This window comes from Lissotriton helveticus, chromosome 6, assembly GCF_964261635.1.
Source record: "Lissotriton helveticus chromosome 6, aLisHel1.1, whole genome shotgun sequence".
NCBI lineage: Eukaryota > Metazoa > Chordata > Amphibia > Caudata > Salamandridae > Lissotriton > Lissotriton helveticus.
The window spans coordinates 2,091,249,626-2,091,270,560 of record NC_136067.1 but is presented as its reverse complement, the minus strand read 5'-3'; the positions used below and the strand labels follow the sequence as shown (position 1 = coordinate 2,091,270,560).

General features: G+C 49.1%; 1 long non-coding RNA gene across 1 annotated transcript in view; it reads right to left on the bottom strand.

The window, feature by feature from the left end:
* Positions 1–20,935, bottom strand: part of LOC144762060 (uncharacterized) — a 40,258-nt gene that overhangs the window by 8,611 nt on the left and 10,712 nt on the right. Inside the window, exon 2 of the long non-coding RNA XR_013596035.1 lies at positions 13,200–13,352. This is a non-coding gene — a long non-coding RNA (uncharacterized LOC144762060). The remainder of the gene's footprint in view (positions 1–13,199; positions 13,353–20,935) is intronic.

Below are 20,935 nucleotides of genomic sequence, written 5' to 3'. Positions count from 1 at the left end.
AGTGGAGGGCAGCTCAGGGAGCCCACCCCCGGCTGCCCCCGCCGGCTCCCCGCTTGCCTAGCACCCTCGCCTACTGCCGCGGGAGCCATCTTCCTCTTCTGGTCTGCACGTTCTGGCGGGCAGGTGTTTGGGTCTTTGCTGGCTCCTCCGGCTTCCCGGGGGAGTGCAACGGCACTCCCCCACTCGCCAGCCAGTACCCGGGCCAGGGGATGGGATCCCGGGCCCCTGAACATCTTTGGGGTTGGCGTAATGGCGCTCCCTCATCCAGCATCGGCGGGGGCCAGGGTGGGCTCCTGGCGCTCCACTGGGGGGCATCTTCATGGGGAGCGCGATGGCGCTCTCCTACTTTGCTTTGGGGCTCAGGGATGGGGTCCCCAGCCCCTCTAGACCCTGTCTCCTCTGCATCTTCGGTACCCGGGGTTGGTGTCCCGGGCCCCTTGCGCACATTTCCAAGGGGGGCGTGACAGCGCTCTCCCTCCTATTCATATTTGGGCCCGGGGATGTGGTCCCTGGCCACCTTGCGCACATTTTCGCGTGGGGGGGGGCGCGACGGCGCTCCCCATCCTCCCACATCACCAGGAGCCAGGGTGGGCTCCTGGCCCCCTTCTTGGGTAACTTCACAGGGGGCGTGATGGCACCCCCGAGTTTGCTTCCTCCTGGGGCACCCACTGGGGCCTGACTCACCCGGGGCATAATTGCAACCGGCGGTGGAGCACCACACGCTTCGTCGTTGGTCCCAGGTGGGGTCAAAGGTCGCTTACCTTCTGGGGGGCATATCTCGGGCCCCCAGGCTGCAGATTCTCTCCATTTTCACGTCTTCTTTCTCCTGGTGGTGGCCCCAGCCACTGGGAGAACTCTCATTTACCCTCGGGGCCTCTCAGAGGGAGCATTCAGCAAGGAGCTGCCTTTCGCCTGTCTCTCCCCCTACGCCTCTCTTCTGCTTTCGCAAAGGCCCAGGTTGCTGCTCACTGGCTCTGGACTCTTCTTCTAGCGCTATTCTACCTTCTGGGAAAATCAGGGAGTTCCTCCTTCCAACTGCCCATAGCGCCAGGTTGAAGCACCCTCTGCCTCCGCAGCCAACACCCCAGAGAGAGCTTCTCTTCCTGTGCAAGCACTTTTTTAACATTGAGTAGTGGGCTGGCAGGAAGTATCTGTTTGTCCTATCAAACAGCGACACATCACTTCCCGCCCCTGCTCCCTCCTTCTTGTCCAGCCTCTTGGTTTGTTAAAAATGGAGTCGTCCAGGGTCTCTGGCCACATGGTCTCTGAAAAAGCCCCTTCCCCCCTCGCTGCCTTCCCTCCTCGGTGCAGCCTGGTGCCTGGCACTCAGTGATAGCTGCTGAAGGATGAGCCTGTAGCCCCACCCATCTACTCTTCATGGAGAAGAGGCCTTCGCTTGTGGAAGAAAGGTTATCAATCCATCCTGCTGAGGTCTGGTTATGGCTGGCTCAGAGAAATATGACAGATTTGGATGACCCAAAAGCAGTACAAATATGACTTTGGACTCTGCAGAATACTCTTTCTCACATCCGTTACAGTGGACTTTAGTGCGTGTCTGGAATCTGTAGGCCTTATGAAAGTTACTCTAGCGCATGGGATCCACATCCCCATAGGAGAATAATGAAGTAAAAAACAGTAAAACACACTGACTTTCCCTTGGCATGTTTCTTCCCAGTGTATAAAGCCTGATCCATGCCACTACCCCATTCTGCATAAGTCCTGCCACAACAGTCTATCTGTTCCTGCTCTTTGGCTGCACATGCTAGGAATCTCCCCAGCCCAGCCCCTACACATGTGCGCACGCAGGTACACATGTGTCTACTTGTAACCAGCCCGTGTCCTTTACTCCAGCTGCTGCGCAGTGGCCTGGTCAAGCCAGGGGAACAACAGTAAAATCCCCATGCAATCTCCTTCATCCTGAGTTCACTGTGGGTGAGTCTCAACTTATGAGGTTCCCTCAGAGTAAAAGCTCAACACCTAGGTGCTCAAAAAGCGAAAAATCCGGGCGGCCCATAGTGCCAGAACCACCTTCTAACATTGATTGACTGGCATATGATAGTGGATGTATTGATGAGTGACTCCATGTTTGAGTGACTATATGTGTGAGTGAATAGATGTGTATGTGGCCTAGGAATCCATGAGTGGGTATGTACTAACTGGTTTTTGGTGTGTCTATGGTTTAGAGAATGGTAGTCTGTATTTTAGAGCGGGTGTATAAAAGGTTATATTAGGGTGTTAGGACTAGAGGTGCATCAGATGATCATGTGGATGATGTCATCAGTAATGTCATTTGAGATGTCAGTAGTGATACCATCAGTGATGTCACTGACCATGTCACGAGTGATGTAAAATGGGACTTCATCAGCAGTGCATTGAGGGGGCGCGAGTTATAGTTAGCTCAACTAACTATAACAGACAGATTTCTCTGGTTTTGTACGAGTGAAAGTCCAACTAACTATAACATCCCTGAAGCCTGTGTTTTATTCAGTGAGTTTCTAAGTTTTTTTAAATGCTAATTTCTAACTATAACGTCCCTGAAACCTATAGTTTTTCAGTGATTTTGAAAGGCTTTTTAACAGCTAATTCCTAACTATAACTTTCCTGAAACCTCTGTTCTTTTAGTGAATTTCTAAGGGTTTTTAAATGCTAATTTCTAAATATGCCTACATAGGTAGGACATGTGCAGAAAGAGAAAGAAAGGACTAAAAAGAAGCAAGAGAAGTGCAGAAAAAGGCAACATAAGTCCAGAAAGAGGAAGAAAGGTGCAAAAAGAAGCAAGAGAAGTGCAGAAAGAAGCAACAGGGGTGCAGAAAGAAGCCTACTTTGACTGTACCCTTACACAGACTCATAGAAAGTAGCCTAATCACTAATCCTTCTCCCAAGATGTCTTAAACCTCACTTTTCTCTTGAAGGTTTACTATTCATCGACTGTTCAGAATTTGTTGGCCTACCAAATGTAAAACAGCAATCCTAACCATATCACTTTTGCAAGTCTGACCAAGTTTGCATGTGTCTGTCTCTGCTTTTACCTGTTGACATTTTACATAAAATTAAACATACAAAAACGTGAATATCCGTATTTCAAACAGCATACTCTGTAAATTTGTGTACAAGAAGGTGCATGTATTTCTTTCTCCTCCTAATACAGGGCACATGCATATTCAATAGTACATTTGAGGGGCTCTACACACCTACAAAAACGTGTCTGCCTGCGCAACCGAATGAAAGAGCAGAACTAACAAGATTTGACCATCTTTAAGGGAAGCTACCCCCATTTTAAGCTACCATCTTCAGATCCATAACACGTGAGAATACATGTACAAGTAGACATATACCTCAGTCACGAGAGCACGCAGACCTTTAAACTCAACAGCTTGCACTTCCCATTTAAATATTGAAACAGGCAAGAGAAGTACAAAAGGAAGCAAGAGAAGTGTAGAAAACAAAGAGATGCAGAAAGAGTAATACATTTGCAGAAAGAGGCAAGAAAGGTGCAGAAAGAGGTAAGAGAAGTGTAGAAAGAGACAAGAGAAGAGTAGAAAGAGGCAAGAAAGGTGCAAAAACAGGAAAGAGAACTGCAGAAAGAGGCAAGAGAGTTGCAGAAACAGGCAAGAGAGATGAAGAAAGAGGGAACGGGTACAAAAAGAGACGAGAGGTGCAGAAACAGGCAAGAGAGGTGCGGAAAGAGGGAACAGGGGTACCGAAAGAGGCAAGAGAAGTGCTGAAAGAAGTAGCAGAGGTACAGAAAGAGGCAAGAGAAATACTGAAAGAAGGAACAGAAATGCAGAAAGAGGGGAGAGAAGTGCAGAAAGAAGCAACAGAGGTGCAGAAAGAGGCAAGAGAAGTGCAGAAAGAGGCAACGAGGTACAGAAAGAGACAAGAGAGGTGCACAAAGAGACAAGAGAGATGCACAAAGAGGGAAGACAAGTGCAGAAAGAGGCAAGACAGGTGCAGAAAGAAGCAAGAGAACTACAGAAAGAACCAACAGAGGTGCAAACAGAGACAAGAGGGGTGCTGAAAGAGGCAAGAGAACTGTAGAAAGAGGGAAGAGAGGTGCAGAAAGATTGATGCAGAAAAACCCAAGAGGGGTCCAGAAAGAAGTAAGAGAGGTGGAGAAACAAGCTAGACAAGTGCTGGAAGAAGCAACAGAGGTGCAGAAAGAAGCAAGGGGGTGCAGAAAGAGGCAAGAAAATTGCAGAAATAGGGAAGAGATGTACAGAAAGAGGGAATGGGTACAGAAAAAGGCAAGAGGGATGCAGAAAGAAGGAACAGATGTGTAGAAAGAGGCAAGAGAAGTACACAAACAGGCAAGAAAGTTGCACAGACAGGCGAACAAGGTGCAGAAAGATGGAACAGGAGTACAGACAGGTGGGAAAGAGGTGTGGAAATAGAGAAGAGGGATGCAGAAAGAGGCAAGAGGGTTGCAGAAAAAAGCAAGAGCGGTGTAGAAAAAAGCAAGAGAAGTGCAGAAAGAACCATCAGAGGTGCAGAAAGAGGCAAGAGGGGTACTGAAAGAGGCAACAGACGTGCAGAAAGAACCCACAGAGGTGCAGAAAGAGGCAAGAGAGGTGCAGAAAGAGGGAAGAGGGGTGCATAAAAAGGCAAGAGAGGTGCAGAAAGAAGCTACAGAGGTACAGACAGTGATAAAAGAAAGAAGAATGTTGCAGAAACAGGCAAAAGAAGTGCAGAAAGAGGCAAGAGAAGTCCTGAAAGAAGCAACAGAGGTGCAGAAAGAAGCAAGAGAAGTGATAAAAAAGACGAGAGTTGCAGAAAGGAACAAGAAAGGTGCAGAAAAGGAGAAGGGTAGAGAGAGGGAAGTGAAGTGCAAAAAAGAGTGAAGAGATGTGCAGAAAGAGGGAAGGGAGGTACAGAAAAAGGCAAGAGGGTGCAGAAAGAAGGAACAGAGGTGCAGAAAGAGGAAAGAGAAGTGCAGAAAAACAACAGTGGTGGAGAAAGAGGCAAAGAAAGTGCAGGAAGAGGGATGCAGAAAGAGGCACAAGGGTTGCAGAAAGAGGCATAAGGAATGCTGAAAGAAGTAACAGAGGTGCAGATAGAGAAAGAGAAGTGCAGAAAAAAACAACCGAGGTGCAGAAAGAGGCAAGGGAAGTGCAGAAAGAGACAAGAGAGGTGCAGAAAGAGGCGTCAGGGGTGCAGAAAGAAGCAAGAGAAGTGCAGAAAGAAGCAACAGAGGTGCAGAAAGAGGGGGAAGAAGGGTGGAGAAAGAGGCAAGAGAAGTGCAGAAACAAGCAACAGAGATGCAGAAAGTGGTAAGGGGTGGAGAAAGAGGCATGAGAGGAGTAGAAGCAAGCAAGATGAGTGCAGAAAGAAGCAACAGAGATGCACAAAGGGGGAACAGGGGTGGAGAAAGTGGCAAAAGGGTTGCAGAAAAAAAGCAAGAGAAGTGAAGAAAGAAGCATGAAAAGTGCAGAAAGAGGCAAGAGAATAGCAGAAAGCTGCAAGAGATGCGTAGAAAAATCCAAAAGAGGTACAGAAAGAGGTAAGAGAACTACAGAATTAACCAACATTGGTGCTGACAGGCAAGGGGATGCAGGAAGAGGAAAGAGGGGTGAAGAAAGAGGCAAGGGGCTGTAGAAAGAAGCAAGAGAGCTGTAGAAAGAAACAAAAAAATGCAGAAATAAGGAATAGAGGTGCAGAAAGAGAAGAGGGTTGAAGAAAGAGGTAAGTGGTGCAGAAAGAAGCAAGAGAGCTGCAGAAAGAAACCAACAAAGTGCATAAAAAAGGAACAGAGGAGCAGAAAGAGGCAAGAGGGGTGCAGAAAGAGACAAACGGGGTGCAGAAAGAAGTCAATGGTGCAGAAAGAAAACAAAAGAAGTGCAGAAAGAAGGAACAGAGGTGCAGAATGAGGCAAGAGGGGTACAGAAAAGGGCAAGGGGTGCAAAAACAGGCAAGAGAGGTACAGAAAGAAAAAACAGAGGTGCAGAAAGAGGCAAGGGGAGTACAGAAAGAGGCAAGAGAGGTGCAGAAAGAGGGAAGGAGGGTGGAGAAAGAGGCAAGAGAAGTGCAGGAACAAGCAACAGAGATGCAGAAAGTGGTAAGGGGTGGAGAAAGAGGCAAGAGAGCTAAAGAAAGAAGCAAGAGGATTGCACAAAGAAGCAAGAGGAATACACAATGTGGGAACAGGGGTAGAGAAAGTGGCACGAGGGGTGCAGAAAGAAGCAAGAGAGGTGAAGAAAGAAGCAAGAGAAGTGCAGAAAGAGGCAGGAGAAGAGCAGAAAGCTGCAAGAGATGCATAGAAAAATTCAAGAGAGGTGCAGAAAGAGACAAGAGAACTATAGAAAGAACCGCTATTGGTGCAGACAGAGGCAAGAGGGGTGCATGAAGAGGGAAGAGGGGTGCAGAAAGAGGCAATGGGGTGTAGAGTGAAGCAAGAGAGCTGCAGAAAGAAGCAAAGTAGAAAGATACAAAAGGAATAGAGGAGCAGAAAGAGGCAAGAGGGGTGCAGAAAGAGACAGAAGGGGTGCAGAAATAGGGAAGATGGGTGCAGAAGCAGTCAACGGGGTGCAGAAAGAAGTAAGAGAGGTACAGAAATAAATAAAAGAAGTGCAGAATGAAGGAACAGAGGTTCAGAAAGAGACAAGAGGGGAGCAAAAAGAGGGAAGAAGGCTGCAGGAAGATTGAAGAGGGGTGCAGAAAGAAGCAAGAGAGGTGCAGAAACAAAAAAGAAGTGCAGAAAGAGGCAAGAGTGGTGCAGAAAGAGGGAAGGGGGTGTTTAAGAGACATGAGGGGTGCTGAAAGAAGCAAGAGAGGTGCAGAAAGAAGCAACAGAGTTGAAGAAAGAGGCAAGAGAAGTACAGAAACAAGCAATAGAGATGCAGAAATGGGTAAGAAGGGTGGAGAAAGAGGCAAGAGGGGTGCAGAAAGAATCAAGAGAGGTGCAGAAAGAAACAAAATAAGTTCATAAAGAAGGAGCAGGGGTACAGAGAGAGGCAATAAAGGTGCAGAAAGAGGGAAAATGGTTGAAGAAAGAGGCACAAGGTTGCAGAAAGATGCAAGAGAAGTGCAGAAAGAAGCAACAGAGATGCAGAAAGAGGGAAGAGTGGTGCAAAAAGAAGCAACAGAAATTCAGGAAGGGGGAAGAGGGGTGGAGAAAGAGGCAAGAGGGGTGCAGGAAGAGGTAAGAGGGGTGTAGAAAGAGGGAAGAGGGCTACAGAATGAGGCAAAAGGGTTGCAGAAAGAAGTGAGAGGTGCAGAAAGAAACAAAAGAAGTGCAGAAAGAAGCAACAGAGGTACAGAAAGAGGCAAGAGGGGTACGGCAAGAGGGGTGTGAAAGCGGCACATGGGTGCATAAAGAAGTATGAGAGGTGCAGGAAGCAGCAACAGAGGTGCAGAAAGAGGGAAGTGGGGTGGAGAAAGACAAGAGAAGTGTACTAAGAAACAACAGATGCAGAAAGAGAGAAGAGGGTTGGAGAAAGAGGCAAGAGGGGTACAGAAAGAGGGAGAGGGTCGCAAAAAGAGGCAAGAGAGGTGCAGAAAGAGGCAAGAGGGGTGCACAAAGAAGCAAGTGAGGTGCAGAAAGAGGCAACAGAGGTGCAGAAAGAGGCAAAAGAGATACAGAAAGTAGAAGAAAATTGCAGAAAGTGGCAAGAGAAGTGTAGTAAAAGAAAGAAATGTACAGAAGGAAGCAACAGAAATGCTGAAAGTGGCAAGAGTGGCTTGCACACCATTAGTACCAATTTAACACCCACATTTAGCAATAGAAAACAGGTGACCATTCTAGGTTTGCAAAGGACCTTCACCATGGTGTAACACTTGTCGCTGCATTTTTGGTAATGTTTGAGCCGTTTGAGCTAGAAACAAGGCTTTTTTTTGTTCAAATCTGTAGATTAAGCAGCAGATGATGGATTATGTGGCTAATGCGGAAAATGTTTAATTGTGCAAACGTCAGTGCAGCCAACCAGTCGCATTATTCCAGTGGCCCTGCTCCTTCCTCTGACTAGGTCCAGAAGTGCTCCTCAGTGATTCCTTTTTTTTGTCTCATTGAGTTCATAGTTTAGCTTCCATGGAAACGAGGAAGACGAAACCTGAGGTTATCACTCCATAACACAGATTACCATACCACATAATTACTCTCCATAACATATAGTCCCACTCTGCATAATACCTATGCACTAAATACCACATACTTTCTATTCACATAATTTCACTGCACAACATACCACATAATTCCACTACACACAACACACATCCACTCCACTCCAAAAAACATTAGTAAAAATGTTTACATTTGCAACACCAACGTCTAACTCTTGAAAATGCGACACCTATTACATTACAAATGCTCCTTTAACTGTTAGTCGGGTTTGCTGAGTGGTGGAGAAAGGGGGGCTTGGCCTCCGAAGACCTCTTAGCAAACGCGATGTACGACCTGTTTTCTCATCGCAAGATTAAGGAATCGCAAAATTTGCCATTCCTTAATTTTGCATAAGCATGTAAGGAATCGCAAATTGCGATTCCTTAAATGCTATGTATCAAGCACCCAAGTTGTGCGATTTCTCATTAAGAAATCGCAAATTACCACCAACTTCAAGTTGGTGGTAATTTGCGATTTCTTTCACAAATGCACTTTTTTGCATTCGTAAAGGTGCCATGTGGCGCACATACATGCCCTTAGGGCATATATGTGCATAATATGCGCACACATGTTCATTTCAGGGGTGCATCAGGGTGTTCTAATGACACCCTTGCACCCTTGAAACTATTCTCAATTTGCGATTCTCAAATTGCCAATCGCAAATTGAGAATGACTTCACATTCATTCCTATGGGCCTCCTGGCCCATAGAAATGAATGGGAAAGTATTCCTTAATTGCGATTTTGCAATTTGCGAATCACAATTAACGAAAACTAAGAAATCGCTAAAAGATTGTGATTTTCTACATACATCCCTTTTTGTAATTCTCAAATAGCGATTCTCACAAAATCGCTATTTGAGAATCGCAAACGGGGATTTTCATACAAATGCCCCTCAGTCTTACTCAATGTCAGTCAGTCTCATTTATTCTCACTCAGTCTCAATCATCCTCATTTACTGTCACTCAATCCCACTCTGACTCAATTAGTCTCTCTCAAGTTCACTGTGACTCACTCATTCTTGCTTAGTCTCGCTTAGTTTCCGAAATTTCATTTGATTTTCCTGCCATTCGAAAACTGCACTGACTTTCTGCCGAAAGGCAAATTCTGTTTAAGGCCCTATGTATCGATCATGAAGCACTTTTGAACCTTGGCCCAGAAGTCATCAAATACCTGTTCCAGCGCTATGTCCCTGCCAGACAGCTGCGTTCTGCCAACCAGAACTGGCTGGTAGTAACCAGGTTCAGAAAGGCAAAGTGGGGAGGAGGAGCCTTTGCTGCAGCAGCATCCAAACTTTGGATCACCCAACCTATATTATTGTCTTGTCTAGAGTCACATCCCCTCTTTCATGAATCATTAAAAACCTGGATTTTTGCCCTTTAAAGTACTGACATCTACGTTCCTGTGACCTGGCTTCAGCTACCAGCGCCTTGACGCCTTTGGGCATTGTTAGTGCTTTACAAGTTGATTATTCATTCATTCATTCAGTTTAAACCCAGATCCATTCATTATAATTCAGTTAATATCCCTCAGACTCACTTATTCACATCATTCTCACTCTGACACACTTCAACTCACTCACTTACTTAGTGTCACTCATTTTTAGTTATTTCACTCAGTCTCGCTCATTCTCACTCTGAATTGTCTAGTCTCACTCAGTCTCAGTCTCACTCATTCTCAATTACTTTGACTCACTCTATCTCACTCTGACTCACTCTATCTCACTCATTCTCACTCTGACTCACTCTATCTCACTCATTCTCTGACTCACTCTATCTCACTCATTCTCTGACTCACTCTATCTCACTCATTCTGACTCACTCTATCTCACTCATACTCACTCTATCTCACTCATTCTCTGACTATGACTCATTCAGATAGTGGCTCATCCAGTCCTTCTCTCTCACTTTCATTCATCCTCACTTGTGGTCACTCTTCCTGTCTCTCATTCTCACTCACTCTGACTCACTCCTTCACTGACACTCACACAGTCACACATAGACACACAGACATTTCGCTCATACATGCACTCACTCACAAGAACACACTCTCATGCATACATACGAAGCGTTTAACCGGTTCCATAATGATGACAGAACCGCTCCGTCATCAGCCGCGGTGGTGCTGTGCTGATGACGGAGCGGTTCCGTCATGGTCCGCCCGACGCGCCTGCGCAGAGCTGATTTCGCGCCTGCGCGGCGCGTTCTATTAAGCGGGCGTGGCCATGACGGAACCGCTCCGTCATGAGCACAGCTCAACCGCGGCTGGTGACGGAGCGGGTCCGTCACCAGCATGCGCCCGCCGCGCGGCCCCCACCGCCCCTTAGCACTGCGGCGGAATAGTCGCCGCAGCGATGTGGTTAGAGGTTGTTTTGTATTCTCCCTGTTGCCTGCTTTGTTCCTATTTGGAGTCCTTCTTTCTGCTATCACGGCAGGAGCATGAACCTTAAACCTCGGACTCGCAGTCACAGATCTGAGCTTTCAGTTGTCACTTTCACCCCACCGTTTGCCAACTATGGCCCACATGTATCAAAGCAAAAACCAGTTTGCAAACAGGCAGATTCTCAGAATCTGTGCCTTTGCGACCGATATTTTTGCATTTGGGATGCATCATCCAAAATGCAAAAATCGCAATTTAAGTAATCTCTAAATTGAGATTACTTCAATAGCCATTGCATTTAAGGAATTGCAAATTGAGATTCCTTAAATACAATGCATTAAAGTAAAAAAAATAGCGATTTCGCTAATAGGGGGAGCAAAATACCATGAAGTTGAACTTTATGGTAATTGGCAAAAACTTTGAAAAATGCACTTTAGTGCATTTTTCAAAGTTCCATTTTACTCACATACATGCCCTTGGGGCATGTGTGTGTGCAAGATGTTCTCATATGCAGATTTCAGGGGTGCAACACGGTGTCCTTTTGACAACCTGGCACCGTTGAAATTGCATTCTCAATTAGCGATTCTCTAATTGAGAATCGCAAATTGAGAATGTTCCATGTGTGGAGGAAGCTTGCACTGCTGCAGCCAGTGCTGCCCCTGTTCTATGTATGCAGGAAGCTTGCACTGCTGCAGCCAGTGCTTTGCCTGTTCTATGCGTGAAGGAAGCATGCACTGCTGCAGCCAGTGCTGCCCCTGTTCTGTGTGTGTAAAGGAAGCTTGCACTGCTGCAGCCAGTGCTGCCTCTGTTCTGTGTGTGCAGGAAGCTTGCAATGCTCCTGCCAGTGCTGCCCCTGTTCTATGCGTGAAGGAAGCTTGCGCTGCTGCAGCCAGTGCTGCCCCTGTTCTGTGTGTAGAGGAAGCATCCACTGCTAAAGCCAGTGCTGTGCATGTTGCTGATGCTTGTACTGGTGCTACTAGCTCTGTTTCTGCAGTAAATGTGGACTGCTGCAGCCAGTGCTGCCCCTGTTCTGTGTGTGCAGGAAGCTTGCACTGCTAAAGCCACTTCTGCCCCTGTTCTGTGTGTGGAGGAAGCTTGCACTGCTGCAGCCAGTGCTGCTCCTGTTCTGCGTGCAGGAAGCTTGCACTGCTGCAGCCAGTGCTGCCCCTGTTCTGTGTGTGCAGGAAGCTTGCACTGCTGCAGCCACTGCTGCCCTGTTCTGTGTGTGGAGAAAGATTGCACTGCTGCAGCCAGTGCTGCCCCTGTTCTGTGTGCAGGAAGCTTGCACTGCTGCAGCCAGTGTTGCGGTGTGTGGAGGAAGCTTGCACTGCTGCAGCCAGTGCTGCCCCTGGTCCGTGTGTGAAGGAAGCTTGCACTGTTGCAGCCAGTGCTGCCCCTGTTCTGTGTGTGAAGGAAGCTTGCACTGCTGCAGCCAGTGCTGCCCCTGTTCCGTGTGTTGAGGAAGCTTGCACTGCTAAAGCCAGTGCTGCCCCTGTTCTATGCGTGAAGGAAGCTTGCACTGCTGCAGCCAGTGCTGACCCTGTTCTATGCATGAAGGAAGCTTGCACTGCTGCAACCAGTGCGGTCCCTGTTCTGTGCGTGAAGGAAGCTTGCACTGCTGCAGCCAGTGCTGCCCCTGTTCTGTGTGTGGAGGAAGCTTGCACTGCTGCTGCCAGTGCTGCCCCTGTTCTATGCATGAAGGAAGCTTGCACTGCTGCAGCCAGTGCTGCCCCTGGTCCGTGTGTGAAGGAAGCTTGCACTGTTGCAGCCAGTGCTGCCCCTGTTCTGTGTGTGAAGGAAGCTTGCACTGCTGCAGCCAGTGCTGCCCCTGTTCCGTGTGTTGAGGAAGCTTGCACTGCTAAAGCCAGTGCTGCCCCTGTTCTATGCGTGAAGGAAGCTTGCACTGCTGCAGCCAGTGCTGACCCTGTTCTATGCATGAAGGAAGCTTGCACTGCTGCAACCAGTGCGGTCCCTGTTCTGTGCGTGAAGGAAGCTTGCACTGCTGCAGCCAGTGCTGCCCCTGTTCTGTGTGTGGAGGAAGCTTGCACTGCTGCTGCCAGTGCTGCCCCTGTTCTATGCATGAAGGAAGCTTGCACTGCTGCAACCAGTGCGGTCCCTGTTCTGTGCGTGAAGGAAGCTTGCACTGCTGCAGCCAGTGCTGCCCCTGTTCTGTGTGTGGAGGAAGCTTGCACTGCTGCTGCCAGTGCTGCACCTGTTCTGTGTGTGAAGGAAGCTTGCACTGCTGCAGCCAGTGCTGTCCCTGTTCGGTGCGTGAAGGAAGCTTGCACTGCTGCAGCCAGTGCTGCCCCTGTTCCGTGTGTGGAGGAAGCTTGCACTTCTTTTCTGCATCTTAATAAAGTTCGAAGCAACCTTTTTTTGCACCGGGGCCCCTAACCATGGCTACGGCATGCCATGTATTGAGGTTCATTATTATATAGATATGTCTCCCGACCCTTAGCATCAGGGATGACGTCTGTCTGTCAGGTGCGCCTGGCCCTGCTCTGGGTCACCTGTGAAGTGTGAAGTTGTGATGGGTTTATTCTCAGAGAGGCACAGGCTGGACTCTGACAATGCCCTGGAATGCGCCCTCTGCCTGCAGCCCCACCCGTCTGGATGTATGTTCAGTTTACACTTATGGTAAAGATCAGGCCCCGCCCCCAAAGCAGCCGGAAGTGTGTGAGCCCCCTCCCCCCAGGCGTTGCCATGGAGACCCCTGCATTGTCCCCTTACCTATTACAACGCAACGCAGGACGCAGCCTTCGACGAGGCAGCATATCCCCACATCGCACTCTTCGTTCTCGCCGCAGTCATTTTCGACACCACCTTGTTCCTCCTCGCAGATCGCCCGCGTAATATCTGTCAGAGGACAGCCGCCGGGTGGCTCTGTAATGAACAAAATGAAAGAATGGGTGAGTCTGCGGCCTCATCATTCAGATCATTGGAGCCAGATTGTACAATGCAGACGAGGGCTGAGCACCGGCAGGGACTCCACAGAGCAGGCCCGGCTCGAGCGGGTGGGCGGGTGGGCCAGGCCCACCCAACCAGGAGCCTCGGGCCTCGCAGTGAGGGCTGGAAGACACACACAGACACACAGACACACAGACACACACAACCAGACACACAGACACACACACACACACAGACAGACAGACACACAGACACACAGACACACAGACACACAGACACACAGACACACACAACCAGACACACAGACACACACACACAGACAGACAGACACACACACACACACACACACACACGCACACAGACACACACACAGGCACACACACGCACACACACAGACACACAGACACACACACACACACACACAGACACACACACACACACACACACAGACAGACACACGCACACACGCACACAGACACACACACAGACACACACACGCACACACACAGACAGACAGACACACACACACACGCACACACGCACACAGACACACACACAGACACACACACTCACACACACAGACACACAGACACACACACGCACACACACAGACACACAGACACACACACACACACACACACACGCACACAGACACACACACAGACACACACACACACACACACACAGACAGACACATGCACACACGCACACAGACACACACACAGACACACACACAGACACACACACAGACAGACAGACACACACACACACACACGCACACACGCACACAGACACACACACAGACACACACACAGACACACACACGCACACACACAGACAGACAGACACACACACACACACACGCACACACGCACACAGACACACACACAGACACACACACTCACACACGCACACACACAGACACACACACGCACACAACCAGACACACAGACACACACACACAGACAGACAGACACACACACACACACACACACACACGCACACAGACACACACACAGGCACACACACGCACACACACAGACACACAGACACACACACACACACACACAGACACACACACACACACACACACAGACAGACACACGCACACACGCACACAGACACACACACAGACACACACACGCACACACACAGACAGACAGACACACACACACACGCACACACGCACACAGACACACACACAGACACACACACTCACACACACAGACACACAGACACACACACGCACACACACAGACACACAGACACACACACACACACACACACACGCACACAGACACACACACAGACACACACACACACACACACACAGACAGACACATGCACACACGCACACAGACACACACACAGACACACACACAGACACACACACAGACAGACAGACACACACACACACACACGCACACACGCACACAGACACACACACAGACACACACACAGACACACACACGCACACACACAGACAGACAGACACACACACACACACACGCACACACGCACACAGACACACACACAGACACACACACTCACACACGCACACACACAGACACACACACGCACACACACAGACACACAGACACACACACACACACAGACACACAGACACGCACGCACACATACACACACACAGACAGTTTTAGAAATGATCGCAGCCGCACCGAGTACTTCACAGCTCTTTACATGTTAACGAGGCTTTGTTTATTTTTTCACCCCTTCATCTCTGCATGGCGAAAGGCGACAAATCCTTTCTTTGACCTTGGTAACCTTTGGTAACCTTTGCCTGCTGTCCTGCTGCGTTATTTCTTTTTCTATGCAGCCCAGGAGAAAATAAGTTTGTTTATTCCTAGTCACCTTTCCTGACCCCTGCAGGCTCATCAGGTTGTGACACAAAGTTTGACTACTTTACTAGATAAGAGAATGTGTTATTTTCTTTTTTAAATCTGCTCAGGCCCAGCAGGACACATACTTCGTATCTGCTTCATTTAAACAGTTTTTATCATTATCATGCAGGACAGCACGTTGGTGAGGGAGAGGATCAGCTGGGTGTCGTCGGCGTAGGAGATGATGTTGAGGTTGTGTTGGCGTGCGATGGCTGCGAGGGGGCTCATGTAGACGTTGAAGAGGGTTGGGCTGAGCGAGGAACGCCGCAGATGACTTCGGTGGCTTCTGACCTGAACGGGGGGAGGCGGACTCTCTGTGTCCTTCCGGCGAGGAAGGAGATGATCCATTCCAGTGCCTTCACCTGGATTCCGACATTGCTGAGGCGCTGCACTAGGGTGCGGTGGCAGACAGTGTCGAAAGCTGCGGAGAGGTCTAGGAGGATGAGGGCCGCTGTGGATGGAGTTCATCGTGCGGATGGTGTCTTCGGTGCTGATCGGGGTCCAGGCGCGGAGGGTGGTGGTGGGGGGAGGTGGTTCGTTCATGGCGTGCGTCGGTTGAGTGCTGAAGCTGTTGTGTATGTCCGCGATCTTGTTGTAGAAGTAGGAGGCCAGGGAGTTGCAGAGGTCTTGTGAAGGGGTGATGTCGTTGTTTCCGGCGTTGGGGTTGGAGTGCTCTTTAATGATGTTGAAGAGTTCCTTGCTGTTGTGTGCGTTGCTGTCCAGTCGTTCCTTGAATGCAGTTTTTTTGGTGGCGTGGATCAGTTGGTGGTGTTTTCGGGTGGCGAGCTTGAGGGCAGTCATGTTGTCCCGTGTTGGGTCTCTGCGCCAGGCTTTCTCGAGGGCTCGGCAGTTCCTCTTGGAGCTCTTAAGTTCGTCGGTGAACCATGGGGCTTTCTTGCTGCTGGGTCTGCTAGGCGGGGTCTTCAGAGGGGCGAGGTCGTCTGCGCAGTTGCTGATCCATTTTGTGAGGTTGGTGGCCGCCTGGCTGGGGTTCGTTGCGCCGGTGGGAGGGTTCTTGCTCAGGGAAGTCGCGAGCTGGTCGGCTGTGATCTTGTTCCAGCTTCTGCGTGCAACCTGTTGCTGGTGGTGGTGTATCGTGGTCCTTCTGAAGCTGAAGTGGACGCAGCTGTGGTCCGTCCAGTGGAGTCCGGTGGCGTGGCTGAAGGTGATGTCCTTGCTGGATGAGAACAGTGTGTCCGGCGTAGTGGGTGGGGGTGGTCACCAGCTGCTTGAGTCCGAGGTTTGCGAGGTTGTCCAGAAGGGTGGTGGTGTTGCGGTCGCTGTTGTTCTCCAGGTGGAAGTTGAGGTCCCCGAGGAGGATGTAGTCAGCGGAGGGGAATTGTGTGCGTGGTCCCGGGGGTCTGTAGATGAGGGTGCCTCTGAGGGTCGTCTTGGGGTTGATGTGGATCTGGAAGTGCAGGTGATCGGTGGGTGCGAGGGTGTTGTCGGTGTTGGTCGTGATGCGGATGGTGTTCCTGTGGATGATGGCGATGCCTCCTCCTGTCTGGTTGACGCGGTCCCTCCGGATGATCTTGTAGCCGTCCGGGATGGCGATGGCGATGTCAGGACCTGAGGAGGCGTTCATCCAGGTTTCCGTGAGGAAGGCGACGTCCGGGGCTGTGGTATCGAGCAGGTTCCAGAGCTTGACGGCGTGTCTGTGGACGGAGCGGATGTTGAGCAGGATGCACTTCAGGTGGCTGCTGCTGGTGCTCGTCTTGGTCGGTGCTGGTGTAGTGCAGGTCCGGATGCAGGTGAACTTGCAGGAGTGGCAGCAGAAAGGTCCGAGGGTGCGCCTCGGGGTGGCTCGGTGGCAACCAGGGATCCGGCCAGCGTTGAGTGCGTTGAGCTCGGAGGCGTCGTAGGTCCGGCGGGTAGGCTGGTGTCTGCGGAGGCCAAGGGTCCTGGCACTGGGCGCGGTCCAGGCGCGGACGGGCGCAGACGGGCTTACCTTTGGCGCGCCTTCGGCGCACAGTCGGCGCGCCCGCTGCACATCAACGTTGCGCGTTTGCCACTCTGCGAGGGGGAGGCCTGAGGGCAGTCCCTAGCAGGCAGCGGGCAAGAGGCAGGGGCAGGGATCAGACAGGCAGCAGGGTGACCTGGCCCCCGGAGACGGTGCGATGGCGGGGTCGGGGATCAGGCAGCCGGCAGCAGGGAGACCTGGCACGCGGGAACGTGCGAGGCAGGGGCAGGAGGTAGGCAGCAGGGAGACCTGGCAGGCAGGCGTCAGGCAGCAGGGGGCCCTGGTACACGGGGACCGTGCGACAGGTGGAGCGACCAGGAGGAGAACAGTTTGTATAGCCCCATACCTCTGCGCCGAAGTTCCTGTTGGTATACATTGGGTCTTATAGATATGTAACATTGATATAATGACCTCAGCACTTTGTGGTTGGCGGAGTGAGGTAATGGAGTTTATGGCTTTGCTCAGTTTGTTTCTACCCTGTGCAACATGTGGTTGCCATGAGCCAGAGTCAGCGAACAGCAGACCTAAATACGGAAAAGTGCTTGTGCATTTTAAAACATTGTCCCCTATTGAAATGCCATTGATCTTATGCTTTTTTGGGCCACAACACATTATACATGATTTGGTAAAATTAGTACAAAGCCCCAGATCGGCCATATAGTTAACAAATACAGTGAATAAAATTCTTAATGCGTTAGGTGTGCGGGCCATGAGTACCGCGTCATCCGCGTAGAGAAGAGTGGGAAGTGGTCTGCCATTAACTTGCGGGACATCAGATGTTAATTTACACACACAATTGCTTAAATCATTTATATACAAGATAAAAAGCAGGGGGGCTAGGACGCACACCTGTCTGACCCCCCTGCCAATAATGATGTCACTGGATACCTCGCCAAGGGTGTTCAAACTAACACGGGCTCTCAAATCACTGTGTAAGTGGGCCAAAAAATTAACTAAGTATTCGTCTAAACCATAATTCAACAAAACAGTCCATAAACGAGAACGGTTAACAAAATCAAAAGCCGAACTCAAATCCATAAATCCTAAATAAAGTGGCGACTTTTTTGCAATGGTGTATTTTGTCAATACCAGATTTCAATTTAGGCATTGTTCCACTGTGCCCACATGGCTTCTAAAGCCAAGCTGGCATGGATGTAAGATGGATTTTTCATCCGCCCAGATTCTGATCCTATTAAAAAGGACCCTGCCTAAGATTTTTAAGGTGTTATCGATTAAGGATATCGGTCGATAACAGGCAGGGTCTAGTCTATTGCCTTTTTTGAAAATGGGCACAATGGTACTGTTAGACCAAGTTACTGGCGGTGAAGTGTGGGACAAATGATTAAAAATATTACAGAGTAATGGTGCCCAAAAATCTGGTTCCGATTTAATTTGGTCGATGAATAGATCGTCAGGGCCGGGGGCCTTGTTCCCTGCACTCTCTGCAATGGCTTCTTCTACCTCTGTTAAGGTGATATTGAGTGAGGTTAATCCAGAGACCGGGCCCATGATGTTAGGTGGCACCTCATATATTTTCGAGAAATGTTTCACCCAATCTTCCCCTGGTATGTTACAACTTATCGGGGTGATGTTGGATCCTAATGATCTTAAACTTTTTATCTCACTCCAGAAACCGGTGACATCCCTCAATGTTACAAAACGCACAAGGGAGTCCCAGTGTTCTCTTAATAACTCCTCTGTTCTTGTTTTTAATGCATGTTTATAGCTGGTCCTCAATCTCCTCACAGCAGACTGATCTCGTGGGGCTGCTGTGAGTGCTCCCCTAAGTTCACGATTAGCTTTAGAACAGAGGGAGTCGAACCACCGTGGTTGGTTATTGTCTGTGGTTCGAACTGGTTTGGAGATTTCATTTTTTATAACCTTACAGAGGTCTGTAAAGGCCTCTATAATTACATGGTCGGGGCTATCAGAGGATAGGCAGACTGGCACTAGATGGGGATGTGTTTTGATAGTGCGTGTCAAAACTCCCTTGTTATCCACCCCCCTCCAGACCACCCTAAGTCTATCTGTGGAGGCTACTAAGTTTTGGGCGCCAATTTCTCTCACATTCCCCTGTTTTTTAATAGATTTTAAATTAATTTAAATGGGGTAATGGTCACTATATGGGACATCAACCACCTTGGCCTTTAATAGGAGATCTCCTAAAATGGAGGATAGGAATACATAATCTATGGTGGTTGAGCACCCTCGCCCTACATAGGTTGGCTGAGGTTCATCAGTCTCCATTTTTTTTGCCTCATTCATTGCATTAATTAGGTCACGAGAAGATAAGTGATCGAGTAATTCTACACCTCTTTTACATCTAGGAGTTCTTAGGTGGATATGGGCATTAAAATCACCCCCAATACAGATGCCAGCAAAGTTGCCATATTTATGTCCGTCCACAATCTCATCTATAAAATCAAATAGTCTAATAAAATTAGGATTAGGGTAGGTTGAGAAATCATTGTTATAGAAATTAATTATACATAGCTTTATCCTGCTAATGTATGCCAAAGCCTGAAAACTGTTGTCAGGGACAGTTAATAATTCAGTTTTAGCACCTGCTGTAATTTTGGCCCAGATGGAGAGCCCCCCACTTGGACGGCCCATAGAAGAGGAGAGGGCATTTTGGTTGTAACAGCTGTACCCCTCCAAGAGCAAAGGAGTCATGCACCACGTCTCTTGGAACATCAAAACATCGAAGTTAGTAACCCACTCTGTCCACTCTTTAATTTGTGTTTTAGCTTGAAGGCCAGCAATGTTCCAACTCAGGATGCTCATGTTTTCAGTGGGTACTACGATGTCAGTGTCCTGGGAAGATCTTAGGTGATTAATTGATTGGACCCGTGTTCTTGCTTCATTGTGCACTATTATAGTGGGGCAGGTCGTCGTTTCTACTGTAAAATCAATTATGGGTGGCTGCTCAGTTGGTGTAGTATCTAATGGGGCTGTAAGTGATGGTCATTCAAAACTAGTCATCTCCGCTAGGGCACTAAATCTGTTAAACAATGGGTATGGTGGAGGTGCTTGTTTGAAAGATCTCTGGAGGGGCCTGTAAAATTAACGGTAGATGGGCCGGAGTAAGTGTTATTGTTGTTGAGGATGTATTTGGCTGTCCCAGGGTGACGAAAGTTGATCACAATGCAGTCGCCATCGATGTTCTTGAATAGGGGACCAGCCCAACTTACACGGCGGGCTGACAAGATTTCATTTGAAATGTCATGACCCACCCCTTTATGTTTACACAGCCAGTCTATGCATTTATTATTTAGCTGGACCCAAGACTCGCCTTGACGCACATTGAGTGGCAGAACGCCAGCTAAGACTAGAACGTATGGGCATGCATCTGGTGGTAAATGCAGAGTGGGTCCCATGCGTTTTACAGGCTTTGGTGTGGTGGCCGGTCCTTTATCAGGGGCAGTGATGGTTATTGCGCCTGATTTTGGGGCGGCAGAAATGGTGACATCCTTTGGCGTCCCACCAGCCACACTGGTAGAACTGGTGGGACTGGGGAGTACTGCTGTCATGGCTTGGGTTTGCTGTGGTTTCCTAGCAATGGTAGTTTTCTCAGTAGTATTGCTTCTAGGTGTAGCAGTAGGTGCAGATGTTAGTGTAGATGTAAGTAAACCGGTACTGGTGCTGCCTATGTTTGGCCCTTTGCCCATATTAGCCTTACAGATAGACTCTATATCTTT